The sequence below is a fragment of the Juglans microcarpa x Juglans regia genome, chromosome 1S (genome assembly GCF_004785595.1).
Source record: "Juglans microcarpa x Juglans regia isolate MS1-56 chromosome 1S, Jm3101_v1.0, whole genome shotgun sequence".
NCBI classification, from domain to species: domain Eukaryota; kingdom Viridiplantae; phylum Streptophyta; class Magnoliopsida; order Fagales; family Juglandaceae; genus Juglans; species Juglans microcarpa x Juglans regia.
In genome coordinates this window covers 9,907,399-9,913,591 of record NC_054595.1, presented here as the reverse complement: position 1 = coordinate 9,913,591, position 6,193 = coordinate 9,907,399, and positions in this window count along the sequence as shown.

The window sequence follows — 6,193 nt, the reverse complement described above, 5'->3', positions numbered from 1 at the left end:
CTTCCATGACAATGCAGCCAGACTTCCTAGTTCCCTAACTGGAAGTTGCCTACATGTGTCCCACCATATTCTAACTTCTCCTTGGGATAAGTATCCAGCGTATAGAACCTTTTGGTTCTGAGTACATCCACAGATCTCGTAGGTCTTTTCGAGATCCATAATCCATTTCTTAGCTCTTAGTGGCCCTTCATTACTAGAAACAATAATGGTTAAACAAGAAGTCGTGCTTGTGATGGGTGAGTTAGTGTAAGAAATGACGTAGCGGAATGGCGGGTGACGTAACAAGGTCATGATGTAGCTTGGGAGTAATCTCGAGCTATATGACATGACGTAAGGTGTAGCTATGAATAGAATCTTGTCGTGTTAAGTGTTAGGATGAACTATCAAGAGGGACAGGTAGCATGAAGAGTCATGTTAGTCGGGTTAATAGAAGGTTGGTATCAGAGTATTGCACTTGTCCATACAAGCAAGTGATCAACGGATTATATGTTGGTCTTAGGTGATAAAGGGGTAAGGTACGTGTGTAATCTGGTTAGACACTTGTGCCAGACGGATTCACCATATGTAATGGGTAATCTGTCCTAAGCATGATTACACGGAGCTTAAGCCTTAGAATTTGCTTAAAGCTGTGTGGCGTGTATGGATGGGCATGAAGATTTAGAGTGAGCTAAGATATATGAAGGTAGTGATGGACGTATTGTCTAGGATTGTGATACGTGACTTAGTTGGTTTGAGTCATGCGTTGAAATGAAAAGTAAGACGAAGGTCTTAGTGTCTTAATCCTAAGGTGAATCAATGGTTCACTCTAGTAGAAAGGCACTCGAAGTAGAACGTCGAGTTGGAAGAGGTAGTGACCATAAGCAGATCTCGAAGGTCTTGGCATAGTAAGGGACACGTAAGAGCATGGGATAGAAGGAGAGTGTTTTCAACTGAAGTGTAGTTCTACTTCTAGTTTAGTTGCTTATGCAATAGATAGAGAATAACGCTAAGGTTATGTGTATGCATATAGGTTGTCATCTGACACACACATGAATGGATTGCATGAAATGAGTATAGCATGGAGTCCAGGTAAGTATTACGTTCATACTCTTCTAGAATTTTCTAAACGATATGAAAATGGAAAATGAAATGCTTTTTTTTACGATGCTTTATGAAATGAAATAAAATGATGTTTTATGACATAAAAAACATGCTAAGTGTTTAAAAGTATACGCATGTATGGCCCTTCTTGGTAGCTTTTTTTTATGCAACTAAAGTATTAATTGCATGCATGTGAGTGGATATGCAGTATTTATTGTATGTATTTTCACGAAATGAAATGCAAGGCCTATGCCTCGTGCTTTAAGCGATGTTTTAAATGACGTGAAAAAAGTGTTTTAAAATGTCCCTATGAACCGATGTTAAAATGTCCATATGAACTGATGCTTTATGGATGCCATGAAAGATGATGTTTAAGCTCATGCTTTTAAATGACTTTTTCCATGAATGAACTGTTAAATGAAAGGACTAAAAATGAATACTGAAAAAACTGAACTGAAAGAAAGGACTGAACGTTTAATGTATGAAAATACATAACGGCTATGACTGAATGAATGATGGTACTAAAGGACAGGGCAGATTGCAATGCAGGGTAAGTAGTACTGGTAGTGCACCCAGTGCTGTCTCCTGATTGAAAGGGATTCCCAACCTGTGGTCAGGGGCGGAGCTTGGGTCTAAAGGAAGACTGTTAACCCCAACACACGGGGTGTAATAGTGTGTACCGGCCAAAGAAAATGATAAAAAAGAATGCATGAATGCATTGAACTCTTGAAAAAATGAAAGTACTGACGGGAGATACGTTTTACGAAAAGAAAATCATTTTTAAAGAAAAATCCCGCCTAGTGATGTTTTCAAACGAATGCATGTCTCATGTATGTATAGAATGCATGGAGTGATGAATGCATGAATGTAAACCTATGTTATTATATTTTAACTGTATGAAGTATTGCTTACTGCGTATTCGACTCATTTTAGTTTTTATGTGTACCCCTCCCCCCATAGGAACTAAATGAACAGTACGCATCAGAACGGACACGGCTCAAGAGGAAGAGTACAGAAGTTTAGGCTTGAGAGTTTTAACTGTATGAGAGACCTTTTTATTGGAAGATTGATGTTTTCGGCTGTAACCTCTTTTATTCTCAAATCACATTTTATTTTATAACATATAGTTTTGCACCCTGGGTATGGAAGTAAAAAGTTTTAAAACGAACGGTAATTCCCGTCGTCATTTCTAAAATTATTTTATAAAAAATCCCACTATAAGGACGAATGTTATAGTAACAGACAATATAATTAACATGACATACTTGCAACAGTAAATATTACATGACATGACATACATGTAACATATGAAATACTTAACAAGATGTACTTGCAATGTATAGTAAAATGATGAACAATTCATGACAAAATAAATTATGTGTGACAGATGAATATGTAATGACTTGACATGACACATAAGATAGCATACATACATACACTGTATTTCCATTACTTATCACCTATACACATTAAACTGATAGTAATTTAAAAGCTAACTTACCTTGGTCTTCACGTTTCTAAGCAAAAACTCAAGCTCGATCACGAGGAACTAAAAGTAGTGATTTCTAAAAGTTAGAACTTAATCACTTGGCTTTGTTTGCTTCATAAACTTATCTCAACTGATCATTACAACTTTTTCAAATTCCAATACAAAATATAATAAACAATTCAATTTTTTCAAATCTCAAAATAATAATAATATTAAAAAAATAATATTTTAACAATATTTTATCATATCAACTCAACTCAACTCAGTTCAACATCCAAACACAGTCTTAAAAATATGAAAAAAATACTAACTTAGAGCAAAATTACCATTTTACTCTTTACATGTGAGAAAATGACCGTTTTACCCATAATTTAAGGATTTTGCATCCTAATTTCAAAAATCACCAAAATTTACATACCTCATATAAAATCATGAAAAATTTGAAATTAAACACAACCATGAAAACTCTATAGGGCCGAAACTTACATAGGCTATTTCCCTTTATTTTTGTTGCAATTATTTCAAATTCAAAACTCATGATTAAACTGAAATTTTACAACAAAGATCTTCCTATCCTAAGTTTAAAAATATACTTAAATATCCATTAAGAAAAAAAAACTAATCATCAACACCAAACTTTTTGTAAAAAGACCTAAACTTTTTAACAAAAAGGCAAACCATTGAATTACAAGTTTTGACCTTAATCAAAACATCTCCAAAAATTTCAAAAAATCAAATCTTACAGCTAACATATTCATAATATTATCCTAAGATTAATCATACTTTAAATTATCAAACAAAAGTCATCAAAAATCATAAAACAACACTTGGAGTTTTCGGTTCTACACTTAGTTAAAAAATAGAAACATTTCCTTAACTAGCTTGGATCAATTTCTTGATTCATAGCTTAAAAAGATGAGATCATCAAACTAAAACATCACATGGTTTAAAAGTGTGTGCGAAAGAAGATCTAACTATCAAACTTAAAATCACATGGCTAAAAAATCAATAAAATATGGATTTAACCCAAAACCATCAAATCTTAGGTCTAACCAAAATTCTCTTACATAGGAAAATCATATCTTTGAAAATAATACTAAATATCTTCAAACCAACATTCTAACATGTATATAAGAGGTTTAGAATTATCAAATAGAAATATTAAAGCCATTGGAGTAAGATTAAAATACGAAATATTCAAACCTTCTTAAAACAGAAACTGTTTTTCCACTTCTAGTTTCTAGGTTTCTATATCTAAGAAAATATTTCATCAAAAGCTTTAGTCATGCAACAATTCTTTAATGAACATTCATAAACACATGTTAACAACACTCCATAAAAGTTTTAGACCAAGATATATCCATTAGCTTGGTTAAAAACTCCTAAATATAACACACTCCACAGTTTAACACTCAGAATGACCATTCCATAGTTAAAATTATTTTAACTGATCAAATCGCCACTAAAGTAAACAAATAAGATGTCCAATGAAACTAGACTCAAATATAAACAACTTTTATGAAGAAGTAATCACGATTAAATACATAAAAAGGATCACAAATGGCCACACCAAATGACTTAGAAAACTTCCCGAGAGAGTTACTAAGTGTTTCTCTCTAAGAATGGGGATAAGAAGTGATGAAATGAAAGAAATGGTGTCTTACAAGTCTCTAGACTTCTGGAGGATGAGGTATGGGCTTGAATGACCCTTGAGGGATGGTGCTTAGGTCATAAAGAGGCAAAAATAGCGGATGGGGAGTGGGCTACTGCTGCTTCTTTCTAGAAGGGGTGTGATGAGGTGGCTTTTTCCCCTCACATCATGTGCAACTTTGGGGGGTCATGAGTAGTGGATGGTCAGCCATGGATGGGTGGAAACTTTCTCAAGAAGTTTTGTCAAGGTGGCCAAAATTTGTGGGCCTTAAACAAGTGGGCTTCATTTGGGGTTTAAAGAGGGTTTGGTTGGGGTTTGAGATGCTATCAAGCCGAAATCTAATTTTTCTTGACCCAATCAAAATTTCAAGGTTTAAAGGGTTGGATAATGATGTCATAACATGAATTTAAGGAATTAATAGCATGTGAAAGTGATTTAATCAAGTGATTAAACACATTGCTAGAAATTAGATCAAATAGGGCTTGGAGGCCAACTTTAAGGTTCGGGAAAACCGTTTAGGATTTCGGTTTTCAACCAAGATTTTGGGGTTTCAATTGGATTCCAACCTTTTAGGATTTCACTAGGGTTGAAACCCTATTTTGTCTGGCACAAAATGGTTGATTAGATGAAAAAAGAATAGAGTTTCACTTAGGTGGCATGATCTCACACGTTGATTCCTTCACAGTCCATCTCATGGTTTTTCTCTTTGTGCCAAGTGTCCAATTCTATTCACCAAGTGTGGCTAAGATCTTGCAAGTGTTCTAATAAAACTTCTCTAACCTGATTTGAACAATCCACACTGTGAATTTGAAAATACTGCATTGGATGCTACTATAGGGGTTACTATTCACTTCAGGAAAATGAAACATAAACTTTGCACTGTAAAATCCTAAATATTCACACAAACCTTACTGTGTAATTCATTTTATTGAAATTCAATCCCGAAGTGCTTCGAAATAAGCAAAATACGTTTTCGAATAAGCGTTTCGTCCAAAAATTGAAAATGAGATTATTGCATCATAAAATCCTAAAAATTCTAACTACATCAAATAAATAAAATAGCACTTCTAGCACCATAGTGAGTCATAATTCTGGCTATGCTGACAGACTAAAATCTACGCGATTGGTCGAATCGTGAAAATTTATGGTGTTTTCACGAGATTCTTAAAGCCTATAAATATTCTACTATTGAATTTCTAGCCAGCTATTACATCTCTAGCCATGGACGGTGGAGAGAGAGAGAAAGAGAGAGAACTATTGAAACCATAGTTTCTAAGACCCAGTGGAGGAGATCAAGACCAGAAACGGCAGATCTGGTTGGCTCGACGTGGCTTGGTATGGTGGAGCCGTTATTACAACACAGAGGGGGAACGATTGGTGGTGGCGCTGGAAATCGCAGAGGTTGTGGTCGAGATGATGGAAACAGAGGGAGAGAGAGGTGTTGGGGTTGGGTCCCATGGCTTCGATGGTTTGGATTTCAGTAACACGCATCATTTTGAAAGCAGCCCCCGTAGAGTTGGCAGAGGCGGCAGAGACACATACATGCATACATATCATTAGCAAGAAAAATGAGAGAGGGATTTGGACCTGAAGTAAAAATGGAAAATTTAAAGAAACCCTAGCAGAACTCATATATCATGACATGCAAACCAAAAAGAAACCCATCTATTTTTTTCACAAACAAAGAAATCGGATCATTTAACGGAAAATAAAAAATATGAAAAAAAAACTACAATCCTCAAACCAAGATCAAAACATAAAAAAAAACTACAATCCTCAAACTACCTTGAACAACATGAAACACAAAATAACATTGCAGAAAACAAATATGAAGTTGCAGATACGAAGATCTAAGAAGAGATATGATGAAGATACAAAGAAGGAAAAGAATTTAGTTTGGAGAGAGAAGACGAAAGAGAATATGCAGAAAAATGAAAGAGAAGATGGAAACGTAAAAAAGAAAAGACTAAATT